At 45.1% G+C, this 13,775-nt stretch overlaps 1 long non-coding RNA gene across 1 annotated transcript; it reads left to right on the forward strand.

Annotated features, from left to right (window-relative positions):
• Window positions 1-934: 934 nt before the first annotated feature.
• Window positions 935-12,736, forward strand: LOC141726947 (uncharacterized). The gene is made up of 3 exons (XR_012577905.1): window positions 935-1,048; window positions 9,983-10,140; window positions 11,802-12,736. It is a non-coding gene; the product is annotated as an uncharacterized LOC141726947 (long non-coding RNA).
• Window positions 12,737-13,775: the final 1,039 nt, after the last annotated feature.

Below are 13,775 nucleotides of genomic sequence, written 5' to 3' on the forward strand. Positions count from 1 at the left end.
TCTGGAGGATCTCCTGCTAACTGCCCTTCTGTGAGGTTCGCGTTTGGTCCACCTTGATATCTATTCCGTAATTCAGCAAGATATTTTCTCCACCTTTTTTCCCAGACAAGGCTTTGCGTGTCAGTGAGAATCATTGCCACAATACTTCGAATATCATATGGTGTGAGATCATATGTAGTGAATGTCCCTCTTAGTAGCTGTTTGAAGTATTGTGAATTCAGCCCAAAAGTTTGAGCTGCCTTCCCTAAGTCTTTGAGTATCTCATGACCCATCCTTTCCCACCTTGGATTCTGCCCCTGGGCATCATATGTCACTGGCATTGTCAGATCTCCTGATCCCGGAAATAAATGCTTTTCCTTTGCCAATGCTTTTCTAATTCGCTTCCAATCCATCGTGTTCACCGGCTCTTGAAATTCCTCTTCTTGAGGTTCCATTGGGATTTGCATGAATAATGGTATTGTGGATGTCATCGGTGATTCAACACGTCTCATTTCTCGCCTTGAGGTTTTTGGCCTCGCTCCCAGATCCGAAAAGGAAATTCGAGGATCCTGTCGATATTTCTCTTTTGCTGTGTCAACTGAATGCAAGAAGCTCTTAGCTGCTTCTGCTGCTGACAGCATCCATGTAGGAACACCTTCCGATGCTGTGATCCTTATGACATCTTCTCCTTGTAGTTGTTCTTCATCTGAGCTTTCATCATCTTCATGAAATCCTGAAGTCGATGGATAATCCCTTTGTTGTGTTGACATTGTCTTCTTTAAAGTGCTTTTCTTTTTATATAATGTTGGAAAAAATTGCTGCATTGTTGCAGTCTCGCCACAAGATGGCGCTGTGGCTCCGCCGAACCGATCCGGCATGTCGTGCACTTCTGTCTTCCTGCCACTAGGTGGCGCTGTCACCGGCCTCCCCGGCTCGGATGACGGAGTGAGCTCGACTGCTCCTCTTCCGGCCAGCTGCCATGCCGGCGACCTCATTTGAGACCGTGTTTGCTTGGCTTTTAATTCAGCTGGAATTGGGGCTTGAACACCAGGACGTCTCCCTTGAAGGGGTGAGTCTTGGACTCCGAGGGTTTTAACCAAAGGCACCAAGTCTGGAGAGGGTGTGGAGCCCCGGGTTGTAGAATCCCGAGCATGGCCCCTCTTCACCCGAGACATCACAGGGGGTCTGGCCCGCCCCCGCCCGCGCTCTACTCTCTGCGCGTGCGTGCTCTCCGAGCCGCTCCCTGTCTCTCCCGAGCTGACGTCACTCTCTCCCCCTTGTTCCACCTCCGAGGTCTCCTCCCCTCCATCTGCCCCTGACTCTGTCTCCTCCTCCTCTGATGCTGTGTCTACTCCTCCCCCCACCGGTGCATGCAGCCCGCCTCCCGCTGGCTCCCGGGCCCGCTTCGCGATCCGGGCCGACCTGCGCACCGGGTCTGACGTCACAACCGCGCACCTCCTGTGTCTCACCATGGCAGCCCTCTGGGGCTGCACAGTTTCCCCCATTTCGCTGCCCGTGTCTGACGCCCCCGCACTGGTATGTTATTCCCCCCCCCGGATTTTTGCGAGTTTCGCCTGCCGCGCGAGTGTCTGCGTCCCTGCCGGCCGGGACGGCCGCCACCCCGGGCCCTGAGCTGACCAAAGCCGCACCTAAAGACGTGTCTCCTGTTATCTCTTCACCCGTGCCCCCCGCTTGCACCGCCGCCGCCTGGCCGCCGCGAGAAGGAGCCCCCCCCCCGATCCCTTCTCTCCCCCCTGCTTCCCCCCTTCTGTTCCTGAGTCCTCCATGCTCTCTGGAGTTTCAGGACGCTTTAGGAGTTTCCTGGGGTTTCTGGGTTTTGGGACCAGGGGTTTTAATATTATTTCCTGCTCTCTTTCCTCGAGAGCCCTTTCCCCCTGGCTTCTTAAGGCCAGAGCTAATTTTTTCCTGGAGTCTTGCTCCCCCCCTCCTTCTGAGGGTACCGCAGCCTTTCGCTGCTTTTCCCGGCATTTCGATTGCACCGATATGCCTTCTAACATGATTCTTGCCGGCGAGAGCAGCTTTAACGCTGTCTCGTCCTTTTTCGTTGCTAAGAGATATAAATGTCTGTTAATTTCTTGCCAAAACCCCACTTCGAATAGCAGGCACGTTTCTGCTAATGGATAATTAAGTCTTGCCCATAACAGTAACTGTTTTAATTCTTTCTTTGGGATCCCTTCTGTGTATGCTTGAGTCACGCCTTGTAAGGCGGACAAAATTTCCCATTGTTCCTGGGAAAGTGTGCCCCCCATGTCCTTATTTTTTGACCTTCTCACCGAATCTGTCGTCAGGGCGGTCCGGAGGTCTCGATCTCCGTCCAGCAGGTCACGAGAGATGGTCCCAGAGGCGCCTTCCTGGTTCCGGTCCGGGCTGCTCTGCTACGAATTGTCTTCGGCAGAAGCTGAGAGATGGAATTCTCAGTGACTGCTGTTTTTTGCAGACTCTCCTGGCCTTTTTTTTTTTTCTTCTTCTTTTTTTTCTTTCTTCAGGCTTCTCTCCTCAGGAGTTATCAGTGCTCTCCTGGGAGCTCGTCCAAGGTCGGAGCTGCCCTCTTGGCTCTTCAGCTCTTCAGGGCTTCAAGGCTGCTCCCCCCCCGAAAGGTTTTGGTGGGGGTTAGCTCACCCAGCGGACACCAGGTGTCTGATTTTCGGCTGTTTGGATGGCCTGGAAAGGCCCGGGGTGGCCTTGAGGCAGCCCGCGCTTCAAAAGATGAGAAGAGGCTTCAAATCTTTTCTCGGTCTCGGTGTTTATTAATTGCTTATCTAAAAGATTTTCTCTCGGCCCGACAGAGGTCTGCTCAGCAGCCAGCCATGAGCACACTCCTTGCCCTCCGGGGCGGTCACCTATCTTTATACTCAAAGTTACGTATACAATATTTATCATTTTTCCCCAATACCTTTTGCCCTTATTAACCAGTGCACTCTTAGTAATACCCAATCCCAAAGTGCCACCATCACCACAGAAGATGGAGGAGAAGAAGAAGAAGAAGAAGGACAGGACACGCCCCAATTCCTCCATCTTACTTCTCTAAACCCCCCCTGTACAGAAATCCTAAACCCTGTGTTTCACTCTCTAATTAACTTATCCCTTCACCATTCACTCCGGTGAAATCCTCCTATCCTCATACAGGTGTCGTCTCCTGTGTAGGATCAAAGTCCAGCCACCAGACACTTCTGGCAACATTCCAGGACTCCCGAGCCCCCCAAGGGTGGTCTCGGTGACTCGGCACCTCAGTCTTGAGGTGCTGAGATCCCACAGTCTGGCACTCAGCTCCAGGAATGACACTCCTAGTGCAGAATTAGGCATCTTGGTCTCTGGCGCCTGAGTGATTTGTTTAGTTTCTGAATTGAAGGAGAGCAGTGATGAGCATCACAGACTTCTCATTTAGTATCTGCTGAACCATGTGGTGATTCCCCTTTTCTTGATATGCTTCATATAAAAATGTGGACACATACACCAATGTCAGAGATGGTAAAACTGGATCATGAAATGAGCACAGACTTATTCTGAATGGAAAAATTTTTGACTTTCCATATTCCTGGACTGTATAGGTGTAAAAGATTTATTAAAGATTCTGGAGCATACTGTGCATACTGCTTTGGACACAGATTACAACTTTGTCTAATTTAGGTGATTTTCTGGCATTCTTTCTATCACACTGTCTCACAATAGTTTATAAATGGAAATATCTTTCATACATTCTGTTAGGACAATGGCTTGAGAAAAGAATTGAAAAAAATCCCAGTACTCACTTCTTCTCTTGTAACTTTTCTGTGTCACTCCAAAATGCAAAAACTTATTTTGAATACTGTAAGGTATTATGTTACTGTGGTTAGTAAATGTGTTTCTTACCTCGCAATTAATTTCATTTTTCATTTTTACAGGATTATCACAGCACTAACATCTTGTGTTTATGGAAAATAGTGTTCTGCTTTGAAGGAGTTTATTAAAGCCTCTTCAAAAAGTCCGACATTTCCCTTTTGTGACTTATTTAGGATTGGCTGGTTTTGCTTAAGGTGGTCTGTGCAGTAGTAAGTGCTCTGACCCTCATCTATGTGTCTAACCTGGAAGTGATTAGGCACTGTGTCGCAGACATTTTTTCATAGCAATCCTTTCTTTCACATTTGTCCATCTTCTGGGAAGCAGAGCCCCAGAAGAAGAATGTAAACAATTGTTATCAGCTGCTGTGAAATGTAGCAGGTGCCCCTGTGATTGGCTCATCTTCCATGTGTACCATTAAAGGCCAATCACAGGAGCAGCTCAGGGACAGATTCCCTGGACACAGAACTTTGTTATTCATTCTTTCTATTCTATTCTTAGCTTAGCAGCTCTCTGCAGCTTCTCTCTTTTTCTTTTTAGTATAGTTATAATGTATTATAGATCTTATATCAATAAATCAAGCCTTCTGATCGAGAAACAAGATTCTCGTCCTTCTCTCACCACAGTGACCGTCTAAGGTCGCTGTAATAGCACTGCGAATTGGTGAACAGAAAGGAGAACTGCCATATATGCTTGTCCCATTTTTTGTCCAGATAACTCAAGTTATCTCCTTGTAGGTGCTCTTGGAGTCAAAATCCAGGGCCAGAGGAATCTTTTGGTATGACCCAGCAGTTGGTCTTACATTTAAAGCAATCCTCAACTCCTTCAGTACAAGTGTAAGACCAATAGCATAAAACCACCTACCACTTCCACTAGTTCCCACTTCAATCCACTGGCATTCACACACACAGAAAAGAATCCACTGTGCTGTTGACTTTCATACTGGAGCAGCTCAGGAGCGTGCATATATTGTATTTAGCTGCTCTGCTGTGAGACCAGTGATCTCCCATGAGAGAACAGCTATAAAAAGAAGTTGTAGAAAAGGACAGCTACTGGTCCTCCAGTAATGACCACAGCTATTTGTCAAATGAACCTCTCAAAGACCTCTGACATTTATACGAAGCTTGAGAAAAAGAGCAAATACCATGATGCTTGAGATTTATTTAACACCTTCATAGTAATTATTGCTATATTTTGTTATTCCTCTAAGTATTCTTGAAGTACACTCAGTGTTGCATATATTTCTCTTTGCTATTTAGTAAAAGGATACAGGTACAGTCTAAGTATAAAACTAAGACTTGAAATAAAAGATCAAAGGTCACAATGTAAGTTTTTCAGCACCAAAAATATCTCTTTCACATTTACTGAAAACTCAGCTGTACATTACAATCACGAATAAAATTTTGTTTCTAAGGAGTCAAAAGATTACCTTTCTTAGCTATGGGCTTATATTCTGGGCACAATCTACAAACTGAAATATGAACTGGATTTGGCATACTTCTGTTCCTGCTGGAGCCATCAGGGGATTATTAACATCAATATGCAAATTATACTGCAAAAGGATAATATTCAAGTTTTCTCAAAAGTTTTCAAGATGCCTAATATTGTGATTAAAGTGCTTTGTACAGTCTATGCTATCAGTTTGGTATTTTCACATGAAATAACCATAAAACCATTCAGAGATGTGAAAATGATGGTGTTGGACTGTTCAAAGATGCTTGGGGGCAAAGGAAGAGCAACTTGTTCCTGTGTTTGTACATACACATACTTACATGATTAATCCAGATCAAAAGAGGCCTCATCCTCTATGTGGTCATCACTGCAAACTGTGGAATGGATTCACATGGTTCTTGCATCAGCCTTCTGAGTTCTTGGAAGATTAGCTTCTTCTAACTTCAGTTTTTCTTTTATTCAAAACAAAACAAACAAACAAACAAACAAATCTACCAACACCCCTTCTCTGTATTCCCACCATGCCTGAAACTCAATCAGTGGTAATAACTTCTGTGTATTATTTTTGTAAACTTTAAAATTAATATTATATCAGGAGATTTCTCAGCCATAAAAGTACTCAAAGAAAATGGAGTAACAGCTAAAGAAATCTACGAGTGTGGAGAAAATTCTGCACATTTATTTTTAGCTCATTGCATCCACAGTTGCATCTACACAATTTCACTCACAGATTATGTTATCTGACAATAAATTCTGTGTTAATTATTGCAAGAACAGTTTTCTGCATAGATTTAATTACACACTTTGCACAACTCTTCCCAGACTGATTTTCTGTATAAAGTTTGGCTATTTTGCCAACTTAACATTGTATTTACAAAAAAATTCAGGTAAACACATAAAGAGCACAAATACAGAGATGTCCTACCTGCAGCTGTGTATCTATGATTATTTTTTTCCTGCTGTCTTTAAAAGCAGATCTTCAAGTTTGCCGATTTCCCATGCCAACTAGTGTTTGAGTAGCACAGAAATGAAAGTTTAGTTTTGTGCTTTACCAGATATCATTGGTGTTTCGTAGCAGATCAAGGGAGGTGTAATTAAGCTTTTTTTTTTCATAATCCAAGGATCTGCATGACTCAGTTTAAATTCATGCAAGAACCCATCTTCACTAGAGGTCGTACAAATTTTAAGGCCAAAGTATCTTTTGATAAATTTACAAAAATATTGTACAATTTGTAAAAATATATTTTACACATATTTTCTCCACTGCAGGGCTGCTTATTCCTTTAACATCGGCTCATACTTCTTCCGAAGTATTATTTTTAAGAATCACCTGTGGGTATAGCCTGTCCTTTCTATATAAAGTCTAGACACAGGATGTTTCTATTTCTTATCCTCCAAAAGCTGTCCCTGGGCCATTCTCTTTCTCTGTCCCCAGATAGTATATCTGACTTTCAGAGGTGAGAATTGGGATTCTCCCTGAATAGGCTTGGGGGACAGTAAAGGGATAACCTTTGCTCTTGCTCTGCCCCAGAATCTTGGCTTTGCACATGAATGAATACTTTTCTATTGGGGCCCTTCTTTTGGGGGATGAAACAAAAGAAAGAACATCAGGGATTTCACTTTGTGCACTGTCTCTGAAAAGGTTTTCTCTGAGACTTAATGAAAAAAAGAAATTCGGAAGCTTGAAATGCCCATGTAAAACTTTTTGAACAAGCAGCTTTTCAGTCCAACATTCATCATACTGTGCTCTACATTAAATCACAAAAATAATTTCCAAACGAAAATTTCAAACTAGCTGAAATAAACAGGGCCAGGAGACTTCTTCTCCTTTTTAATGCCTTTATTAAAAGTGATCAGCTCAGGATTGGGCGGCTCGGCAGGGCTGCAGTCCCCGTCGCGTCTCCCAGGGCGACTCAGAGGAGGAGGATATGCGCAGCTCTGTCCACTAGGGGCAGAGCCGGGGATCCGGTCCTCGTGGGAGCCTTTAGGGCGTGGTGTCCCTGTCAGATCTTGTCCCTCCTGGCCCAGTCGGCTGGGTCTCACCGCCGGGGACGACTCCCATGGGCAGGGCGAGAGGGACTCTGCATCTCTGCAGGCTCAGCACTTGGCTCCTCACGTCCAGACATCACTTCAGTCTCTCAACTCTTATTTGGCTCGTTGTTTTTGGGGTTTTCTCTGTGCCTTTGGAGTCGGGGTCCCAAAAAGCATGCTGGTCTTGGAGTCACTTTGCATAACCCCCCCACCCTCTCAGGTGTCTTCACAATACTGGGAAAAGTACCCCTTAGCCTCGGGGAAGGGCCATTACCTCGCCCTAGCCAGGGCTATTACTAATACAAAAATAACTATTAACTACAACAACGCGTGATTACCATGACAAAACACGCAGAACCTTGGCAGGGACAGTGATCTGTCTGCCTTTTTGTAACTTTTTCTCATAAAAAAAATATTAACTGAATTTTTGTTCATAACAGTCCCCCCTCTTTTTCTTTGATCGAGCTTAAATTTTTAAGCTCGCATCAACTTACAATTTTTTTGTTTTGAATCTACTATAAATCTCTTGTGCACTTTGGTAATCATGGTTACTTAACCTTGTTACTTTCCTAGGTTTCTTCAGGTTGGTCTGCACGGCAAATACTATTTTACTAAAACAGATAAATAAGCATAGTAAAAAAAGCAATCCTCTAAGTACACACACAGCGAGAAAAACTACCCTTTCCCATACATTTTTTCTGAAAATCTCCAAGTTCTCCCACCCACTGGGATCAAGTGTAGGAGTTTGATCTTGATTATTTACACATGCTAATATTTTTATTTCGTTTGAAATGTTCCTAATATATGAATTCTTTATTTTTAATACTGCCTGGAGCCGGATGACTTTGTTCAACACAGATTTTGGGATCCGAACTTGGCTTTTACAATTTTGGATTTTCTCAATTTCTATTTCACTTTCCCGGTTTTGTTTAATTTCTCCCAAATCATTATATATAGGAACTCCCAAACTTGATCCAGTTTCTTTGGGTAATAAGAAAATTGGTTTTATCACACTAGCAATGCAGTTGCCAGATGAGATCAAACCTAGGGTTTTAGAGCTCCCCTGAAATGTGTTCCAAAAGGGGTTTATCTCTTTTCCAGTACAGTCATATAAATACTTGTAACAAACAGTTTTTCTTACCATTTTCACCATTTCTTTGCTTTTTACTAGATCTGCTGAGCTTGTTTCAGCAGCATCACATTCAAAGCACAACCAGCTTTCCTCTATAGGGCACTCTCCTAGGAGTGGCTGCCTAAAAGTGGCAGTATTCTGGGCTATCCAATACACTCACTTATTTTTCTGATAAAGGACCAATTGAGAGGGGTTAACACAATCAGGGTTAGAACTGATGTGGACTCACGACAAGGAGCTCACTTCCTCCTCGTTGCGGGGTTGGTAGCATTCATTGCACAGCTCAGCTGGGCTTCCCAGGGCATCACCAGCAATTAGAGCTAGCATTACTACCCTTCCCAAGAGTCCGGTATGGGTCATCTTGCACAGCCTGCCCACCCGGCTTTGCGTCTTGGAGCATTTTTTACTGAGAAGAAGCTTCCAAGCTCTTTAGAGTCCCTTCTACCCCCTTCTCTGGTTAAGCCCCTCTTGGTCTGTTCCCTACCAATTTTGGTTTCCCCCAAGGGAGTGCTCTGTAGAGGATTAACCTGGAGTCTTTAGAATTAAATTGGGGAACTTAAACCAGAATTACTTATTTACAGTCTTAAACTTTTTACCAACATAGTTTACACAAAACAGCCTTGAAACATTTTAAGCAATATCAGAACTCTTGATACCAATTTTTTTCCCTCACACAGTTCTGTCTTTTTCTGGCCAGCACACTGGCCTTTGCAAAATGTTGTCGGTCACCTTCGAGGTGTAGGAGGTCTGCAATTGGCAAGACAATCCACAAGCATTATTCAAATCGAGGGACCAAACGGACAATTGGCAAATATCCGTCCATTTGTGTTAGATTATTCGGAGCCTTTGTTAGGGAGAGATTTAATGGCCCAGTGGGGTGTCACAATTGATATTCCAGACTCTCCACAGCATCTTTGTGCAGCAGTCATTGAACAACAGCGCCCCACCCAAAAACTGAAGTGGAAAACAGACAAACCAGTTGACGTGAAACAGTGGCCGCTCAGTAAACAAAAAATAAAGGTGCTTGAAGAACTATGTAAGAGCAACTAAAAAAGGGCCACATTGTGGAGACCATGTCCCCATGGAACTCTCCAGTGTTTGTCATCCAAAAAGCTGACAAAAAGAGATGGCAAATTCTTCACGACCTCCGATAAATTAATAATGTAATGGAAGATATGGGTTCTCCCCAGCCTGGTATGCCATCCCCAACAATGCTTCCCCAAGATTGGAAATTAGCTGTTATTGATATTAAAGATTGTTTTTTCCAAATCCCCTTGCACCCTGATGATGCACTGCGTTTTGCATTCTCGGTCCCCTCCACCAACATGGAATCCCCTATGAAAAGGTACCATTGGACCGTTCTTCCTCAGGGCCTGAAGGTATCGCCAGCTATCTGCCAGTGGTATGTCTCTTCCCTGCTTTCCCCAGTGCGTGCAGCCGCAGAGAAGGCCATCATCTATCATTATATGGATGATATCCTGGTGTGTGCCCCCAATGATGATTTACACACACATGCACTTGACCTAACGATCGATGCATTGATTTTTGCAGGGTTCAAGCTCCAGGAAAAGAAAATTCAAAAGATGCCACCTTGGAAGTCTTTGGGCTCAGAAATTGGAAGTAGGACCACTGTTCCTCAAAAACTAGAAATCAATCCAAGGATCAAGACCCTTGCGGATGTCCACAAGTTGTGTGGGTCTTTGAATTGGGTAAGGCCATGGCTCGGTCTGACTAATGAAGACCTTGCCCCTCTTTTCAATTTATTGAAAGGGGGAGAGGACCCAGGGGCTCCTAGGTCTATTACCCCAGAGGCACGGAAAGCTCTAGAAAAGGTTCCAATTGCAATGTCCACAAGACAGGCCAACCGATGCCGGCCTGACCTGCCATTCAAATTTATCATTCTAGGTAAGTTGCCACACCTCCATGGAATTATTTTCCAGTGGGAGGAAAAACAAACACCTAAGGCAAAGGACACACCAAAAAAGGACCGGGACCAGAGGGACTCTCTCTTGATCATAGAATGGGTTTTCCTCAGTCACAAAAGGTCCAAGAGACTGAAAAAGCCTCAGGAGCTGTTAGCAGAACTGATCCGGAAAGCAAGGACCCGGATCAGGGAGTTAGCAGGATGTGATTTTAAGTGCATTCACATTCCAGTTGAGTTAAAATCAGGTCAAAATACTATGAAAATACTGGAACAATTGTTTCAAGAAAATGAAGTGTTGCAGTTTGCTCTGGATTCCTACTCAGGACAAATTTCGGTAGCGCGGCCCGCTCACAAATTGTTCGAACAAGATGTTCAATTTACTTTGAAATTGGGAAGTGCTCTAAGTAGGAGACCTTTAAAAGGGGCTCTGACTGTCTTTACAGATGCGTCCGGGAGGTGCCACAAGTCCGTTATGACTTGGAAGGATCCTCAAACCCAGCAGTGGGAGACGGACATTGCTGAGGTGGAAGGTTCACCTCAGGTTGCTGAATTGGCTGCGGTTGTTAGGGCTTTTGAAAGGTTCTCAGAACCATTTAATCTGATTACGGACTCTGCATACGTGGCAGGAGTAGTATCCAGAGCAGATCAAGCAATACTGCAAGATGTATCTAACATTGCACTTTTTGAATTGCTCTCAAAACTGGTAAAGTTAGTCACTCACCGAGAGCAACCATTTTATGTGATGCATGTCAGGTCACACACTGACTTGCCAGGGTTTATCGCTGAAGGCAACAGAAGGGCAGATGCTCTTGCTGCGCCTGCAGTGATGGCCACTCTCCCAAATGTTTTTGAACAGGCAAAAATCAGCCACCAGCTTTTCCACCAAAATGCACCTGGCCTGGTTCGTCAGTTTAACATCACTCGAGAACAGGCCAAAGCGATTGTGGCCACGTGCCCAAATTGCCAACAACATGCACTCCCTACAGTGAGTACGGGAGCAAACCCAAGGGGACTGAACAGTTGTGAACTGTGGCAAACAGATGTAACACACATACAGGCTTTTGGACGGCAGAAATATGTTCATGTTAGTGTAGATACCTTTTCTGGAGCGGTCTATGCTTCTGCCCACACAGGAGAATCATCTATCGATGCTATTAAGCACCTCTTACAGGCTTTTTCTTTCATGGGCATCCCCAAGGAGCTGAAAACTGATAATGGGCCCGCTTATAAATCCAAGGAATTCGGGAGCTTCCTGCAGCAATGGGGAGTAGAGCACAAAACTGGCATCCCCTACTCCCCTACAGGTCAAGCCATTGTAGAAAGAACTCACCGTGATATTAAAAGGGTCCTGGACCAGCAACAACAGGTTCTGAAGGTAGAACCTCCCCACATCCGGTTATCCAGGGCGCTATTCACAATCAATTTTCTGAATTGTTCTTTTGACAGCCTGAACCCACCCATCCTACGCCACTTTGGGGGGAGCAGTCACAAGTTGATAAAAGAAAAACCTCCGGTTTTAGTAAAAGACCCTGAGACTTGGAAAATGGTGGGACCTTACAAATTGGTTACTTGGGGACATGGATACGCCTGTGTGTCCACCCCCTCTGGTTTAAGGTGGGTTCCTTCCAAATGGGTAAAGCCCTATGTTCCCAAAGTCTCAGAGAAATCTACAGAAGCGCCCCATGTTGCTCATGCTGCCTGGAGAAGAAAGCGCCGCACGCGTTCTCTGGAGGAAATTCCATTTAAGCCTCCTATCTGGAATAGTTTGTAATATATGTTTGTTTCAAGATCCTTGTACCAGTTTAGATCCCACTGTTCGTGTGTAGCCTCGAGACGCCATGAGACCGAGCCTGCTTCTCGTCCTACTCATGATCATCCCACCTGCGATCTCCTGCATAGTCCTGCAGCCCAAACCACATATGGACTACCTTGGCAAAGGCTCTCGGACATCAACAGAGAAACTGACAACTGGCTGAGTGGACTGTTCAATGGCTGGGGACTCTCGGGCTGGTTGGGATCTATTCTGAAAATGTGGGATCTCAGCACCTCAAGACTGAGGTGCCGAGTCACCGAGACCACCCTTGGGGGGCTCGGGAGTCCTGGAATGTTGCCAGAAGTGTCTGGTGGCTGGACTTTGATCCTACACAGGAGACGACACCTGTATGAGGATAGGAGGATTTCACCGGAGTGAATGGTGAAGGGATAAGTTAATTAGAGAGTGAAACACAGGGTTTAGGATTTCTGTACAGGGGGGTTTAGAGAAGTAAGATGGAGGAATTGGGGCGTGTCCTGTCCTTCTTCTTCTTCTTCTTCTCCTCCATCTTCTGTGGTGATGGTGGCACTTTAGGATTGGTTATTACTAAAAGTGCACTGGTTAATAAGGGCAAAAGGTATTGGGGAAAAATGATAAATATTGTATACGTAACTTTGAGTATAAAGATAGGTGACCGCCCCGGAGGGCAGGGAGTGTGCTCATGGCTGGCTGCTGAGCAGACCTCTGTCAGGCCGAGAGAAAATCTTTTAGATAAGCAATTAATAAACACCGAGACCGAGAAAAGAACTGAAGCCTCTTCTCGTCCTTTGAAGCGCGGGCTGCCCCAAGGCCACCCCGGGCCTTTCCAGGCTATCTAAACAGCCAAGAATCCAACATGAAAACGGTGTTTTTAGTGCTGTTTATTTTTGTTATAGTTATTGTAGTTGTTAGCATTGTTTTTGGACTAATCAAACGCATGGTCCTCAAGCTAATTTCAAGCTCATCTTCCCCTCCTGAGGTCTACCATTTGGAAGCCCTCAGTGCTCCAATGGATGACCTGGAAGCCTCAGTGGAAAACACTGACCCTCCTGTAGAAGAAGAACTGATTTACCAACCAAGGTTTTGCAAGCATTCTGTACTACAAACCCAGTCCTCTTCTTTTTAAACAAAACTAGGGGGAGATGTTGCGATGTGTTTTAAACTTCCGGGTCCCTTCCCCAGGTGTGCCAATACCCCTCTTCCTCTTCCCCCCTCGCCCCCTGCTGGGCTGTCAATCAGTTTTAACATTCCAGCAAGGCGTCTTGTGATTCGTCACTTTCAAAGGATGCCCCTCAGGCCCAGAGGTCATTGGTCTGTCTAGGTGTCATCCTCCCCTGAGACCCTGCCCCTCCCACCTGGTTGGTGGCTCACCTGTCCCCTCCCCTCCCCCTGCCCCAGGAGCTTAAAAAGGTAATCAGACCATGCGGTCGGTATTCTGTTGGAGCTGTTGCCAAGATTCAGACCTCTGTGACCATGGAATAAAACTCTGGATATAACCCTCCAGCAGAATCCATCTCCTTTTCCTCCTCACCATTCGCCTGAAGCCTTCTTGCTGAGGTAAACAGAGTTCCTAACAAGCCTGGACTTGTTCGTCTGCCTAGCTGCAACCACCAGCAAGCTAAAGGTGT

This window comes from Zonotrichia albicollis, chromosome W, assembly GCF_047830755.1.
Source record: "Zonotrichia albicollis isolate bZonAlb1 chromosome W, bZonAlb1.hap1, whole genome shotgun sequence".
Classification (NCBI taxonomy): Eukaryota; Metazoa; Chordata; class Aves; order Passeriformes; family Passerellidae; genus Zonotrichia; species Zonotrichia albicollis.